We start from the raw sequence: 18,011 nt of genomic DNA, 5'->3' as shown, positions 1-18,011 counted from the left end.
CTATATATGGTACCTTGGACATGTTCTGCGTGGTTTAAGAGGGTTCAGACATGCTCAGACCCGGTGATCCTCTGACTTGTATTTGAAATAAGAACCCAGAGGTTCTCAGACTTTGGGAGCACAGCAAGCCTAGGCAGTTGCTATGACCATTTGGAAGGCCTTTTTGTTTGTTTGTTTGTTTGTTTGTTTTTGGAAGATATTTTTGTTTGCTTGTTTGGGGGCTTTTAAATATTTCCATGGCAAACCTTAAAGACCACTGCTAAAGCTTCTTCCTGTGGAGTCATGGGCCCTTTCTCTAGATATTTAAGTTAGGCACTTAAGGTGTAGGAGGTCCTTCTGTTTATGTGTTGCTTTTTATTGGTTGAATAAAGAAACTGCCTTGGCCTTTTTTTTTTAATTTATTTATTTATTAAGGATTTCTGCCTCCTCCCCGCCACCGCCTCCCATTTCCCTCCCCCTCCTTTGATAGGGCAGAACTTAGGTAGGCGGAGTAGACAGAACTGAATGCTGGGAAGAAAGGCAGACAGAGCCGCCATAGAGATGCCAGGTCAGACATGCTTAATCTTTCTCAGTAAGCCATGACCTCATGGTTCCATACAGATTATTAGAAATAGGTTTAATCAGGTTGTGAGAGTTAGCCAATAAGAGGCTAAGGATAATGGGCCAGGCAGTGTTTAAATGAATACAGTTCTGTGTGATTATTTCAGGTGTAAGATAGCCAGGTGGCCAGTACAAAAAGCAGGCCCTCCCTCCATCAACACCTTTATATCATGGAAACTCTGGGAGAAGTAAGTCATAAGGGGTTGTTTTCCATCTGAGGTATTGAATTCAAATTGGTATATTGCAAGAGGGCCTTTGTGAGGCAGTCTAGGAATTGAGTTGAGTTTCCATGTTTGACCTGGATGATCTCATGATTATTTTTTCATAATTTACTACTTTAAAGGTGACTTACATAAGACCAGTCATAAGGCAAGTTAAAAATTGATTTTTGCAAAGATTTTTCCTTGGATATTGTAATTCGATTTAGGGTTCAAGTCAGGGATGTCTTCAGCCTTTCCTGGGTAGACAGCCTGCAGCTGAAAAAAGAGAAAAGGGTTTAAATTATACCCAATATGCTTACAAATCTTAAGGTGCAGAACATTTACACAATAGTTTTAAAAATTTTGAGAGAAGATTTATACTTTAGCAAAAGATTTAGAGAGTTAAACCAAAAGAGTATAAGGTAACTAGAACTACAGCCTAATGCCACTCATATTTAAGACACCTGAATCTCTGTAAAACTGTACCTAGTAAACTGAGAACAAAAACAGCCTTAGACACAGGAAGTTTTGAATCCTAACTATAGACAAAGGATCCTTTAGGAGGGAACTGAGAGATACACCAGCCAGTGAAATGTGTGTACAAAGTGTGGGCAGGTTGCAGCTGGTCTATTTTGCTTTCTCCCCTTACTGCTGGGTTTTGTTCCTGACTCCATCTTTGCAAGAAACTTACATATCCATCTATGGTAACTTAAAAGATAGTACAACTGCATAGTGCGAATGTATAAGACTAGACCAAAACGAATGGGGCTTGAAGTAAAGAGAAATAGGGAATATGGAATCTCTATTACGCTGATCACTCACAGTATTTGTAAATGGACCCAATAATATTAGGCTCCAAGATGACATTTGGTGGCCCTTTGGGTTGATTGTCTAAGGAGTATTGTTGTATGGGGTTCTATGTATGATTTAAGCTTTAGTAATTTTTTTTTTTTTTTTTTTTACAAATGTAGGTGCCCTTAGATTTGGAGCCTTGATGTTCAGAATTGAGGCATTCTCTTGGTGGATTTTTCCTTTGATGAATATGAAATGCCCTTCTCCATCTTTTTTGATTAATTTTGGTTTTAGTACTATTTTGGTAGATATTAGGATAGCTACACAAGTTTGATTCTTAGGTCCATTTGATTTGGAAAATTTTTTTAGCCGTTTATTCTGAGGTAATGTCTATCTTTGATGTTGAGGTGTGTTCCTTATATGCATCAAAATAATGGATCCTGTTTTTTATCCTTTCCTTTAGCCCATGTCTCTTGGTTTATGAATTGGGTCTATTGATATTAAGGGATATGACAAATGATTGCTTATTCCTGTTATTTTATTGTTAGTGGTGGTAGTGTGTCTATGTATGTGTGTCTATGTCTCTCTTTGTGTTTGTGTGTGTTGCCCTTTTTCGAATTTTGCTTATGTGGGATTGTGTTTTGATTTTCATTATGTGGGTGTACTTAACATCCTGGAGTTAGTTTTTCCTTTCAGTACTTTCTGTAGGATTGTTAAACAACATTTCTGTCTTGAAATATCTTTTTTCTCAATCTATAGTATTAACAGTTTTGTTGGATATAGTAGTCTGGACTGACTCCTGTGGTCTCTTTGACCTACAAGATGTCAGTTCAAGACCTTCTAGGTTTTTGGTTCCCCATTGAGAAGCTTGGTGTGATTCTAATAGGTCTTCTTTTATATGTTTCCTGTTTTTTTCCCTTGCCTCTTTTAGTATACTGCCTAAGTTCTGTATGTTTAATGTTTTGATTATTATGTGGTTAAGATATTTTCTTTTTGGATCTAATCTATATGGTGTTCTATAAGTTTTTTGTATCTTTATAGGCATGTCTTTCTTTATGTCAGAAATAATTTTTTGTTGATTTCTTAATTATAATAGTCTCTGATTTTTTGAGTTGGGTTTTTTTCCTACTCCTATTATTATTCTTTTCGATATTTTCATAGTGTTCCAGATTTCCTGGAAGTTTTGTATTAGAAATTTCTAAGATTTAACATCTTCCTTGACTGATTACTCTGTTACCTCTATCATCTCTCCAATGCATGAGATTATCTCTTCCATTTCTTGTATTTTGATGTTGATGCTTGCATCTGTAGCTACTGTTCACTTATCCAGATTTTCCATTTACAGTATTCTCTCAGTTTGCATTTTCTTTATTACATCTATTTCCATTTTCAGATCTTGAACAATTTCCTTCATTTGTTTGGTTTTTTACTTGCCTTCCTTTCAGGGAGTTATTTTCTTCCAATTTTAAGGAATTTTCCCTCAATTTCCTTAAATGATTTTTCCATATCCTCTTTAAGGAACTCTATAATCTTTTTACAGTCATTTTCTTGTATGTCTGTAGTGTTGAATTATTCAGGACTTGCTGTTGTAGGATAGCTTGACTCTGGTGATAACATATTTTCTTTTTTTATTTTATTATTATTATTTATGTTTTTTTTTTTCGAGACAAGGTTTCTCTGTGGTTTTGGAGCCTGTCATGGAACTAGCTCTGTAGACCAGGCTAGTCTTGAACTCACAGAGATCCACCTGCCTCTGCCTCGCGAGTGCTGGGATTAAAGGCTTGCGCCTTCTTACACTGGTGCTTAGTTGTCTGTATTTGGATTGATTATAGGTCTAGGTGTTGCTTCTTGTATTTGCTTTTTGGATAAGTGTTTTGTTCCTTAATTTTTCTTCTCTCTGGTCTTCCATCCTAAATGGCCAAAGGTTCTAGTGACTAGTTTGTCTTCAGGTCCAGTACAGTGCCCCCTCTATAGTTTGTGAGACTAGAGCTATCTAGACCTGGCCTGGCTTCTGGCAAAGCAAAAGTCTTCTTCCAAAGTTGTAGGGACAAATATGGAGCCCAGGGAGGATGTACAGTGTGAGGTCTCTTGATCTGGACTGGCTTTTAAGGTCCCAATACCAGCCTGTCACAAGTATCACTTTTGGAACTGGCTTCTCTCATTCTGGCCTTGCATCTGTTAAAGCAGAAGTCTTCTTTCAAAGTTATAAACCAGGAGGCGTGTTGGAGGAAGCTGCTTGTTGGTTCGAAGCTGCTCAGCCCTGAAATAATCACACAGAAACTGTATTAATTAAATCACTGCTTGGCCCATTAACACTAGCTTCTTATTGGCTAACTCTTACATTTTTAATTTAAACCATCTCCATTAATCTGTGTATCACCGCATGGGAGTGGCTTAGTGGCAAAGTTTCAGCATGTCTGACTCTGGAGGCAGTTCCATAGCTTCTCTCTGACTCCTCTCCTTTCTCCTAGCATTCAGTTCTTTCTAACCTGCCTACCTAAGTTCTTCCCGGTTATGGGTCCAAAGTAGTTTCTTAATTCATTAAACAATAAAAACAGCACATAAACAAAAGAACCTTCCACACCAGATATAAAGTCTATTTGCATGTGTGTGTGTGGGGGGGGGGGTATGTGTGTGTGCATGGTCTGGAGTTTTAGGGGAGGCTTAAAGGGATTTTGTGGGTGGTGGGCAGTGTCTTACCTGGGGTTCGTAGGACACACCTGGCTTCCCATATCTTCTTGTTTTTGAAGCATGCTATTATCATTAAAGCTTGCATCTTCTTCATATCTAAGAAGCAGTCCATTAGGTTTTCTACCCATTCAAAGATTATCTAATTGAGCAATTAGCATCTAGAACTTCACAGGAAATTAGCTAACTTAAAATATTTCCTTACAGTTATATGCACCAGTTGTGAAAACAGATACATCTCATAATCTTCATTAAATCCAAATAGTTTAATTCTCTATTTTGAAATGGACATCATGTATTTATTTAGAATATTAATCACAACACTGGCTCACACAAAATATTTTGTAATTATTTCAGGAAATTTTGAATGAATGCATATATGAAGGTAAAAAAAGGTAAACAGAAATTTGAATGTAGATTTCTTCAATATTCTAAAATTGTTTGATGGTAGACAGTACTTATAGACTAAAATGAGTTGTTTGGATATTTTTCAATTTGACATTATTCAGAGAGACATGAACACATATATTAATTTTACTTATTTGTTTATTTACTTATTTTAATTCCTATTAGATGGTTTCTCAAGATATTTTTCTCTCTCCCCCTTTCTCACACATACTCTGTGCATATGTGTACATGAATATATGTTAAATATTTTATTTTATGCGCATGTGTGCCTGTGGGCATGACTACCACAGGCACCAGGTGTCCATAGAGACCAGAAGAGGACATAATATCCATACATATATATTATATTCAGCACACCTGTTTACGTGGATGTGTACCATGTTTATCTGTGTGTTTGTAGAGGTGAGAAGTCAATATTTAATATCTTCTTCAATCACTGTGCACATTAGTTTTTGTAGAATCTCTCATTGACCTCACCAATTCAGCTAGACCAGCTGTTTAAGAAAACCATGGAGTCCCATTCTCCTGACTCCATCTCCTCAGTAATGGGATTATAGGTACCCACACCAGGTAATAGTGTAGGAGGTCCTTCTGTCTATGTGTTACTTTTATTGATTAATGAATAAAGAAACTGCCTTGGCCTGTTGATAGGGCAAAACTTAGGTAGGTGGGAAAATTGGACTGAATACTGGAGGAAAAAAGGTGGAGGAGAGAGAAGCCATAGAACCACCAGATTCAGATGCTGGGAACTTTAGCCAGTAAGCCACTGTCACATGGATACACAGATTAATAGAAATGGGTTAAATTAAAATGTAAGAGTTAGCCAATAAGAAGTTAGAGCTAATGGGCCAAGCAGGGATTTTATTAGTACAGTTTCTATGTGATTATTTCGGGTCTAAGAAAGCTGGGTGGCTGGGAACTAACAACCAGCTCTTCCTCCTACAATGCCAGACTTTTATCCTTGAATACTATGCATAGAACATGTAGGCCCATATTTCTATATGGTATGGCAGTCAGGCTCTCAAGCAATAGTTCATAACTGAGGTGGTCACCTAGCCTTCCAGACAGGCTTTTGTTAACCTAACAAAGGGTCAGGATATTGTTTTGCTCTTTCTTTGTAATTTGGAGGATGCCTAAATAGAGATGCGAATTCAAGCCTATGTGACTGAGCTAGCATACTGACGAGAAAGATGTGATAGAGGAGACATGCGTAAATGTGGACATGACTAAAAGCCATTCACCTTGTTCCCCAGGAAACAGAATGCTAATAAATTGTCCCCTCAGTTTATGTTTTGATATATAAAGCTGTTTGGAGAATAAAGGGGAGGAATTTTCTCAGGGTGTGAACTCAATATTTCATGAGTGATCATGAAGAATTTCCCTTCCATGTGAGTTGTGTTTTCATTTCCATGCCACCATGCCAGTCCAAAGAAATAATTTAGGGTCCGAGCTGCCACTGGACCATGACAGGAGCCAAATTCCTCATGCTTAAGCAATAAGTACTTTCTTGTCCAAGTTAGTTCCTCAACCCAACTCACTGTATATCCTTAACAAGAAAATTTAGGGCTTATATAATGATTTGTAAAAGGAGAGTGACACCAAGAATTGGAAAATGTAATTGTGAATCCAAGCCACAGTGGAAATAAAATAATTTAAATCAAGAAAAATCAAGTGAGAGCACCAGGGAGAAAAATGCAGACAAAAACCTTCATAAAATGTAATACCTATTTTATGATGAATGGTTTTTAATAAATATTCATTTCAAAAATCTTGATCACTATATATATATATATATATATATACATATATATATTTAATATATCATAATCCAAAAAATGAAGGGAAAAAACTTAAAATGCTGATGCTGGTATCATACTCTGTCTGATTCATGGCTTGTCTTCTATTAACAGTCTTCACCCATGACGGATGAGAGTGATTGAATGTCCATAAAGATGAACATGAGATGCCATGTTGCCCAGACCTTTCACTGCATGGAAAAGCACTCTAAGTACATATGGGATGGAGGATTTTAGAGATCTCACCCTAAGCTGGCACGGCTTTTATGGAGGAGATAAATGGTTGGACCACCATGTGATAGTAAAGGTACTGGTTGTGAGTTGGTCCTCATACATGAATTTTTTACTGTTCTTATGGGTGAATATTATAAATGGACAGTCAGTGCACAGGTGATTCTCAAGGGAAGCCCCTGGGATTTGTTGAGATGGAAATCCCGTGGCTCAGGAATGGATATTCCTGTGTGAAGCCAGGTGATTTTCCCAGAAGCACAAGAACAAAAGGAACTTGGGGAGAGGGTAGTGAGTCTTGAAACCAGAAGAGTGTGGTAGTTGAGGTTCTCATAAACTCTTTATACACTAAGTCCTAGAGTAGGTTTTTTTCCTTTCTATAATAATTACATCCTTGTTACAATATTTTTGCTACAATTCCTAAATATTATATTTTTTAATGATTCAAAATTACTTTAACAAATACCAAATATTAAAATAGCTTTGTTATAATCCATTAAAAATACTTGTCTCCTATCATTATTGAATATTTTTGCTATTTGTTTTTGTAAGAAAAGAGCAAATTATAATTATTCCTAGTGCAATTCTGACATCAAAAATATGGTTAGTGTCAGCTATTTAAGTCACAAAGATGATGAGTGTAGAAGAGCAAGCATCCATCCACAACCAAGTTTTGGTTGGAGTGAGAAGACTCAGAGTTTTATTGTGAATTTCTAGAAATGAGAAAGATGGCTGTAGTAATCTTAATCATAAGATAGAATTTACTGGCAAACTGCTTCCCAATATTTACAAACATCTCTGAGGAGCATGTATACATCTATACATTTTACTTCTGTCTTTTAGAGGCTCAGACAGATCACATGAAGCTGAATCTGACTCTAGATATCCTCTTGATATCCTTTTACTATGCTAAAAAATATTAGTTTTATGCTTTAATCACTATCTTAACAGCAAATGTGTTCCTTCTTACCTCTACTAAGTTCACTGTGCAATCTGCAATCCTCTATGGCAGCTGAATTCACTATGAGTTTTGACTGTGGATTCACCTCAAAATACACTCTCCAGTATGGCAATACCTAAAATGAAAAGATAGGAGAATAGAAACACTCTCATCCTGATTCAAAGAAAAGGACACAGTACCACTACCACTACTTAGCCAGTACATATTGTCAAAACACAGAGGGGTTGTGTGTCTATATGGACGCACTAACAAAAGATGTGACTTCTATGTCTCTCCTACCCATTGAGTAATAAAATACTCAGTTTTCTGAGAAGGAGACATTACAGAATTGATAGGTCTCATGCTGAAATAAAAAATCAATTAAAATATGCAATTTTCACAATATATTAGACCCATTATATTTTAGGTCAAGCAAACAAAAAATATTTAGTAGTTCTTTATAGACATGGAATGTTAATTCTAAAACAAGAGTAATAAACAGCCTGTATAAATTTAAGTTATACTCCTTAAATTTAATAATTTTGCAAAGTAGAAAACAAACAACAAAAACATCCAACAACAAAATAAAACATAGATATGGCTTACATAGAATTAGCTCTTTGTGACAGAATGTTATTTCAGCAGTTAAGGTAGGTTAGGTATTCATCAAAACTATCTGAAGGATATGATGTTTAAATTAAAATAAAAGCTGAGAAGCATTCAGGAGCAGTCGCATGATGTCAGAGGAGCATTCTTGAGAGAAAACAGCATAAAGTTTGAAACAGAAATCAACTCAGGGTGGATGCAAAACAGAAACTGGGTCACTGTGTATGGAGTAAGAAAGGAGACTTTTGGTATTAGATGTCATTGAAAAAGCAAGGTATTCCGCGCAGTCTGAGCATGATAGAAACCATTGGCTGGTAGTATGCAGAAGAATGATAGAATCTGACTTATGTTGATTTTTGGCACAGTACAGTCTTCCAAACTCTGTGCATTTATCTATAAACCCCCAAAATAGAAACTATAATGACAGATGCCTGTGTGGAAGCCAAAGGCAATATCAGAGTTGAAAGGTGTTAAGCTTTACTTTCTTTCAATGGAACTGTCAGAAAAATATATTGTTACTGAAAAATGCCAGGGCTGGCAAAATCTAGGTATGTCTGAAAAGCTAAAGGAAAAATGCAGATATGTAAAATGCTACTCGAGCAAGAGCAAACTAAGGAACTCCAGCTCATGTTTTTTAAATGGATGATATATATCTAGTGACCAGCCTGGCACACAAAAATTCAGAATTGTCTTGTGTGAGTATGAGATTAATAAAGGTAAGTTTAGGTCATGTTAAGGAAGGCTCAACCTTAGAAGATGAAGAACAGCAAGTGGGAGGCCTGGTGGGGAAATATTTTTATGAAATATCACTGCTACTTAGAAAAGTCGATGGAAAATTCTTCTACTCTTAGTCTGTCTGTACTGGTCCATGAAAAATGCTACCACTAAAAACTACATTTTATGCAGATGTATGAATCGATATAATAAATAAGATGGTTTGAGGGCATTTATTTCAAACATTATTTACCAGAATCTTAAAACTCCAAATGACTTCAGGACCTGCCATGGACATGGTGAGTAGGGCAAAGAAGGGATTTCTTTTGCACAGAGCTCTTGTTCTGACTCATTCAAACCTCTTCTAATTGTTATATGTGAATGTCATTATTGTTTTACATAGAATGTCATCTCTTTTAAAAGAGATATACATACTGCTGAAAAGCTTATTTTGAATTCAGTGGGTATACCAAGTTGATACTCATAAGATTGGTGACTATAAAAATCATGTATATATTTGAAATTCTAAGTTACTTCAAGCATGACACATTTTTGGCATATACTTACCAACATTATTCAACAAACGGCAAAGCTGGAAATTAAGGAGTTTCCAATTTTCAAAGTCATATAATTGAGAGTAAGACTGAGAAGGGATCATATCAGGACTCTGACTTGAAAGACTACACATGGCTTTTATCATTTCTGTCATGACGCTTAGTGTATGAGCATCCATGTCCACCATTCGTTGCGATTTCTATTATGATTCACTGGCAGAGTGAATCCAAGATGATGAGCTCACATGTGCTCCTAGGTTGACAAATAAAAGATACACATAACTCCGGACTTAAGAGCACTGGCTGGGCTTCCTGAGAACAGAAAGTCAGTTACCAGCACACAATCTTGGCTTACAACCATCTGTATCTTCTGTTCCAGGGAATCTAACATCTTCAGGATTCCAGGAGCAATACACACATGTTAAAGCACCCATTTACATAAAATAAAAATAAATAACCTTTTGAAAACAACAGCAAAATTTAATTCCTATTCAATATATCTGTGTATTATATTGTTGAAAGAGTGATGATGAGATTATTAATATGAGACTAGGAAAATTGTTATGTATCATCTTACAATGTTGTTCAAGTTCATTTCAGTTGCACTACTACATTCTACACTCAAAATTTTTATGTTTATACTAATTATCTGAATAACTAAAATACATTTGAAATGTATTTAAAAGTTGATAGGTATAGATAGATTTTCATCAAAAATATAAATTTCAATGTAACTAAAATATAAATATGCTAGAATTATTTTATATTTTTCATAAAATACAATTTACATGGTTTTAATTTAGCAGTGAAGTAATAAAGACAAAAATGCAAATTTGATGTTGCATATAACATAAGTAAAAGTTGTTTAAAAAGTTTACTTTTGTTTATTTTTAAATGTGTTTTCATAAACTAATTTTACAATCATAAAACATGGTATTTCAACATTCAGTGAAAAATCTAGTTGCAAATTAAAGATTAGTACCAAACATAAGGAAAATATAAATTCCATAATAGCACAGTATATGTATCCATTTTTATAAGTGACTATGATGCACAAATATCAACAAAATAATAATATCTCCAAAGTACAAATTTGACATCAAGACAAGAAGGATGAATATATATCACAACTAAAATAAATTCTTCTCAACTGTGTAAGAACACGCTGTGAACATCTTAGAGCAGAGGGTTAGTCAATAACTTATCTCTGGCAGGGAATGCCCCAGTATTTGTCTAAGCACCATTTTTTTTTTAAATTTTACCAGTACTATTCTAGGTACTGCAATAATAGGTCTACATTTGGAGTAGACAAAGCAAGTTCCCATCCATTTTCCTAGCTCCAATGTCCACTTAATGTATTGTCTTTAGAGGATATATTAAATATTAACCTGATAAGAACAGATACTACACTTGAAAAGACTGAAGAATGACAGTTAAATATTATTTCTGGCTATGATGTCTGGATGCTTTCAGAATAGATTAGTATGTAAATCGGTGAACTTGGCCAGGCAGACTGCCTTCCCCAGTGTTTATAGACAACACCAATTTGATGAGATCTAAAAAGGACAGAAATTGGAGAGACAATGGCAACCTTGGGTTTTATCTCTAGTTGCCTGAGCTGAAGCATGAGTCCTTCTCTGCTCTGAGAGTAGAATTTATAACAAGGACAATCTTGAGTCTCAAATGTTTGGGCAGGAGTTTATATCCTAGACTTACCTAGACTTGACTTCTTAGGGGGAAGATCATCTGACCTTGCAGCCTCCACAATAGTATCAGCCAATCCCCATCTTGTAAACCTTATTTTACATCCCCCATTGGTTCTGCTTTGTGGAAGAACTCTAATATAAACAATTAATACAACATTTACTTTTACATCTAAAATTCTAAAAGAACAGGATTGTACTATTCATAAAGTTTTACCTTTCTGGGGTAGTACCTGTTTTGATATTTTTAACTATTTTATTTCTTTATTCTTGTGTGTTTAGGATTCTTGAGGTATAAATTGAGAAGTACGGAACAGACCTCTGTATCTACCACCATTGTACTTCGGTGAATATTCTCATGGTAAGAGTTCCTGGTTCTACAGGCTTTGAAATTCACATCTATGTTTCTGTGAATATGTGTTCATGAATATTCAATATGAGTGACAATGCCTAAATTATAAGTGGGAGGGTAAATTATCAGTCAATACATTGTCTCAGGAAAGACCCACATATGTGGCTAGCAGAAATATATTGCTAATAGTCAAGATTGCTGCTATAGTGTTAAAGTAACTACTGACAATACATAGACAAACCACATGCATGTTGCCTTCTTTGCATGATCACAAGAAAAATTTGTCCAATGATATGATTTGCTTGCCTTTGCACTATGACATCAGGTCATCAGAAACAATTCAAACTCTAAGGCTAACTAGCCACCTGCAGGAAGCTGTGTCATATAAAATGAAAACAGATTAATAACATAAATCATCTGATGAGAGATCCATATTTTATTGAATTGCTGTTTGGAAAATATTCATAGTGGTAGATTTACTTTGCAATTTTTACTTTTATCATCTCCCTAGATTTGAAAATTTTGAGACGAATTAGAATTGTTATACACTAAGAATTTTGTCTTCATATTACATAACCAAATATGGAAAATTTCTCCATGGTAACTTTCCTAGCTAAATGTTTATTTGTTTAATTTGTTCCATCTTTTATCTATTCTTGTTGTCATGAATATTGAACTTTAGCTGTAACATTTATAATAAAAATATCAATACAACTGCCAGCAGCAGTTGGATGAAAACACAAGACTAGCTGTATCATTTTTGGGGTTTTAAATAGCCCTGAAAGCTTAGGTATGCTGAAGGCTTGATTGCCAGACTGCAGTGATATTGGGGTAGTTTTGTTTTGTTTTGTTTTGTTTTGTTTTGTTTTGTTTTGTGTGTGTGTGTTACCATGGCTGTTTTGTTTTGTATGTTTGCTTTAATGTTGTTGTGATAAACACCATTACCAAAAACTATGTGCAAGAGAAAGGATGTATTTCATCTTATACTTCCAGGTCATAATCAATCATTGAAGGAAAGCAAGGCAGGATTCCAGAAGAAACTAAAGCAAAAAATGGTACATTTCCTCTGGCTCATACTCAAACAGATATTTACAGAACCCAGGATCATCTGCCCAGGGGTGGTGCTGTGTAGAGTGAGCTGAGTCCTTCCACACCTATCATGCGTCAACACTTTTGCCTACAGATATGACCACTAATCTTTCAAATCTGAGAAATCCCTGAAGTGAAACTCAATCTTTTATATTGACTCTTGGTTTTATTGAGTAGACAGTAGAACAATGACAAGACATGCTAGAACTTTTAGTATTGGGTGAGATGGACTATAGTTTGAAGAATTTTAGGTCAGTGATGCTGCATCTCTGAAGACGATTGCAGAATCTTGGCTATTTCCTTTCTAGTATATTTCTCATCTACTATGAGAGGAACAACCTGACCTGCTCTGTGCTTCAGCTATAACTTACTGTGCTAACACAGACCCAAAACAGTATGACTAAATGAAGTTGGACTAAGTCTTCCAAAGCTGTGATCTGAAACAAACTCATTTGTCTTTTCATTTGCATTTTCTCAGATGGTTTGTCAAAGCAACAAAAAACTGAGTAATATAAGATACTAGAACATTACCCAGCCATAAACCCAAAGGTAAGTTCTCTAGTGGAACCTTACCATGTATTCGCTCCTTCCTCAGGAAAAATCCTGTGAAATATGGATCCTGTAGAGACACAAGAGACCAGGCTTTGCATTGCCCATTTGATGTTTATCAGAGAGGAGCTTCTCTGTTGACTTGTCTATAACAGAAAACATAACAGCAGCTTTCATGTCACAGTGAGTACAAAATAAGGGAAGGGACAAACACCAGAACAGAACTGAGTGCATGCAACATAAATAATTTAGCTAAGCTATATATTTCCACTCCTTTTATCAATATTTCATCAAACCAGGAGTATATATTTAATAATTTTCTAAACATGTCTATTTTTCTGCCTAAGCACTCATGCAATAAGAATAAAAACAGAAAAAAAAACCCATAACAAACCCAAATCCTCAACTTATGGTACTTAAATTCAACTATTGGCTTTGAGTTCTTTTAAAGAGTACAGTGTGACTCCTGCATTGTTTCAGAATGTCCTTTCAGGGAGTTTTGGGCACTGGCATGTAACACATTCGTACACTGTGAGTCAATACATGTTAAAATCTGTTCCAAATTTGGAAACACACCTTGCCGATAAGATGGTCGTATATGATGCCTGTTGTGGAGACTGTGTGTGCAAGTGCACTGTATGTCGACAATGTGCAGCTAGCATTAGCATTAGTCACAGATTTGATCTTGGCAGATGCTAGATTTTTTATTCAATATCACACGGTGTAAGTGCAATAAGCAGTTACAAAGATCCCCATTAATTTATGAACCACAAAGTAGAATGTATTTAACATGCCAATAATTAGATATATAGTGGGTACAAGTGTGTATGATGGATGCGTGCATGCATATTTATATTTGTAAATATGATGACTCTAATTTTCTCTCTATTCTTTTATATATTTCTAGTGAAAAAGAGTGCATTAAATAGAGTATTTTTTATAAATTCAGATTTAGAATGCATTGTTCTATCCTAAATAAATTCACTCACTACCCTGAGAATAAGAGTTTCTTTCCAGCCAGAGCAATAGTGCCCATTTTCTGCACTTCTGCAGCTGACTCATATTGTTCTTCAAAAGAAAGATAGTATCTTCTTATAATTAACACTCGAAGGTTCTTTCTATGAACCTACAGAAAATGAATGCTGAGCAAGGTCTCTTGACATTATGACTCAAATAGTTACAATATCATTTTTAATAAGTCCTTATTAGATTCCTTCAAAGAGTAATAGATGACATACCCTATGATAAAATGAGGAGTCTATATAAAAGATATCTATTAAATAACTTCAATATATAATGAACATCTATTATCTGAAAGGCTATAAAGACTATGCCAGAGAAAAGAAGAGAAGATCCATGGATATTGTAATTGATTCAGGAGTCCCAGGGCAGGAAAAGATAAGGGTTTAAATATAAAAAAAAAATCAAAGTAAAAGAAAATGCATTTAAGTTTGACGAGATGGCTCAGAGTTAACACCACAGAGAATTCAAACACACATGTTGAAAACTCACAAGCAACTCTAACTACATATCCAGAAGATGTGATGATGTCTTCTGGCTCTCTCATACATGTGACACACACACACACACACACACACACACACACGTGCAAGCATAAATAAAAAATTAATAGGTAAGTAACATAAGAAGATAGCCACATAAACACTTTTACATTTTTAAATTCTCAACCCTCCTCATTACAAAGAAAAGGCAAATTAATACCATAATAGTCAAATCATTGCACATTGCCTGAGTTCACAAAATTTAAAAGAAATGCAAAGTGTTAATAAGAGTATGAAGCAAGGGTCTGGAGAGATGGCTCAGTGGTTAAGAACACTGACTGATCTGATGGGGGAGAATCTTCTGATTTGTGTTACTTTCATTGGTTAAATAAAGAGACTGCCTTGGCCCTTTAATAGGACAGAAAATTAGGTAGGCAGAGTAGAGAGTAGACAGAACAGAATGCTGGGAGAAAGAAGCCGAGTTAGTCAGTCGCCATGATTCTCCCACTCCAGACAGACGCAAGTTAAGATCTTCCCTGGTAAGCCACTCCTCGTGGGGCTACACACATTATTAGAAATGGGTTAAAGCAAGATGTGAGAATTAGCCAATAAGAGGCTGAAACTAATGGGCCAGGCAGTGTTTAAAAGAATACAATTTCAGTGTAATTATTTCTGGAAATAAGCTAGCCAGGCGCCCAGGAGCTGGAGCGGCAGGAACGCAGCCCACAGCTCCTACTACAATCTTCCAGAGGACCCGGGTTAAATTCCCCACATGGCAGCTCATGACTTTCTGTAACTCCAGTTTAATGGGATTTGACACCCTCACACAGAGACAAATGAAGGCAAAACAAGAATCCACATAAAATTTGAACAAAAAATATATAAAAATGGATTAAAATAAAATATGAACTTAGTGGTATTCCTATATAGTGCAAGAATATCACTTAGATACTGTTTAACAGAAATCATTAAAGCTAAGACTACAGACCAACATGCAACAAAATAGCATTATATTGTATATATTATATTATCTCAGCAAAACTTATGTTTCTGGGCTTGTAAAGATAGGTTTATGGTTAAGAGCACTGCGTGCTCTTCCACAGGACCCAGATTTCATTGGCAGAACCCAAATGGCAGATCATAACCATCTATAAACAGTCTTAGGAAATCTGAGACCCTCTTCTGACTTCCATGGACACTGCATGCACATGGTGAACAGACATACATGTATAAAGGCAAAAATGGTAAATAAATTAAAAGTTTTAAAATTATGTTTTAAACCATAAAGTACATTAAGATATTTACATATGTATGTCAAATATAACTTGAAATTAGATGGTTAATAATAATATTTAAGGCCCTGAAAATGATCTTAAAATCTTGCAATTATAAAACTAAATAAATACAAGCCTATTGATATGGTATTCTTTTAAATACTCATAGAAAAAGAATGATCTGTAAAGAAAAGAACAGTTATTATTAAAATATAAGTCAGACACAATACATACTATTGGAGGATTCTATTTACAAGTTTTGCACCTTAAATAGATGCACATAAACTGTGTTGTCCAAAATAAAACTGAAAGCTATATTCCAGGGAACAGAATGAGATCATTGATTAGGAGAAAACAACATGAGATTTTCTGAATGTTGTTAGCAGTCTCTTCATTGGTGCAATAGTATTTTGTGGCTCTGTACACATTTAGTAATCCATGACACTGTACTTGTGTTCATTAGGTGCATCTCAATTGATTCCATTCTTCAGTGAAAAAGAAAGTATTGGAAATTTTTAATATTGAATTTGAAAAATGGTGAAAGACATTCATTACACACAGCCATTTCGTCAGCTAACTGTACTTTTCAGACGCTGAGTCTATAGACCCAGGTGTTCCAAATGACATTAAGGCTTTGATTCACACAAACAACAGGCAAATGGGGATTTGTGATAAACTTTGATAGCTTGACTCAAATCACATCCTTTTATAATATGCAGTCAAGGAAGAATCAACAAAACAAAAATCATATGTAAGCTCTGGGAGATTTACTAGAAGATGGTAAAATGTATGACTGTGATGCATATGAAAATAACTTGACTCTAAACACACCTGCTCCTAAGAATTATATGAGACACTCATATTTGGGTTTGAATTTAAATTTTAATTAGTCATCTAGTAAGAAATTTGGTCAAGAATTTGAGAGAAGCAGCAAGTGACCTTTGGACTGATCTAAAAAGTATATGGCCTTAAGAACACAGGCACAGGATACACAAAGAAATGAATGGCAAAGATGAGGCTAACATTTTCAGAGAAACTAAAAATGAAGCATTAGTTGACACACGTGTTGATAGTTTCTTTTCTTACAATAAAAGTTTATGGCTGAGACTTGTAGCTCAAGGCCAGTAGAAGTGCTTAGCTTGCACAAGCCCCTAGTTTCATTCCTGATAAACCTCGATTCAATACAAATAAGAGTATAACTTTCTACAGAAAAAGGAATTTCAAAGATATTGTTTCCAATAGTAGTGTTATGATTTGCCTTAAATCCCTGAATTTCCTTAGGGCAGACACCCAATTATATGTCTCACTTCATGTTTTTTCAGCAAAAGGCCCTCAATCACCCCCTGCTGTGAGTGTGGATAGCACTAGAATCATAGATAAGTTCTCTAGAATGCGTTCACTGAAGAACGCAACTGCTTTGTTTATAGCTAACTCCTTCAGCTGGCAAAATCTTGTCCGTGATGACGAACATCAAGAAAAACTTACACCAAACAAGTGAAAATAGTGAGGAAAGAGTATTCAAGGTTATTATAAAAATGGGCAAAGATCAATACAATGATTTAGAAAGAAGGCTCAGCCCAAAACCATTGAAACAGAACTCAGAGAGTTTTCAAGCTCTAGTGCTGAGAGAGTTGATTGCATAATGCTACAGAAGGGTCAGGAAGATGGTGGTAAATGTTATTTTGCCATCTGTATTTAGTGACAAGTTCCAGAGTCAAACTTAGAATCTGAGGCACTGAGACGTGGGGCCAATATGTTCCTCTTCATTAGATTTAAAATGACTATTCTACCTAAGAGAGATGTTTTTAGATTATAAAACTGAAGAGACTGAGTGAAGCTTTACATCTCAAAGAAGCTAACTAAGTATTTATAGTCATAAACTTTCTAAATGCAGAATTCTAAAAGACGCCCTAAGTATACAGGGAATAGCAAACTGGTGTATACCCAGTGATGTGAAAGCAATCTTGTCCATGGTTTCTGTGAACTTGACCTCTGCCACAACCAAGGATACCTGTT

General features: G+C 35.4%; 1 pseudogene; it reads right to left on the bottom strand.

Moving 5' to 3' along the window:
- Window positions 1-10,777: 10,777 nt before the first annotated feature.
- Window positions 10,778-10,954, bottom strand: LOC142833239 (U2 spliceosomal RNA; annotated as a pseudogene).
- Window positions 10,955-18,011: the final 7,057 nt, after the last annotated feature.

This window comes from Microtus pennsylvanicus, chromosome 12, assembly GCF_037038515.1.
Source record: "Microtus pennsylvanicus isolate mMicPen1 chromosome 12, mMicPen1.hap1, whole genome shotgun sequence".
Lineage (NCBI taxonomy): Eukaryota > Metazoa > Chordata > Mammalia > Rodentia > Cricetidae > Microtus > Microtus pennsylvanicus.
Note: the sequence above shows the minus strand (reverse complement) of the source record. Positions and strands in the feature narration are given on the sequence as shown.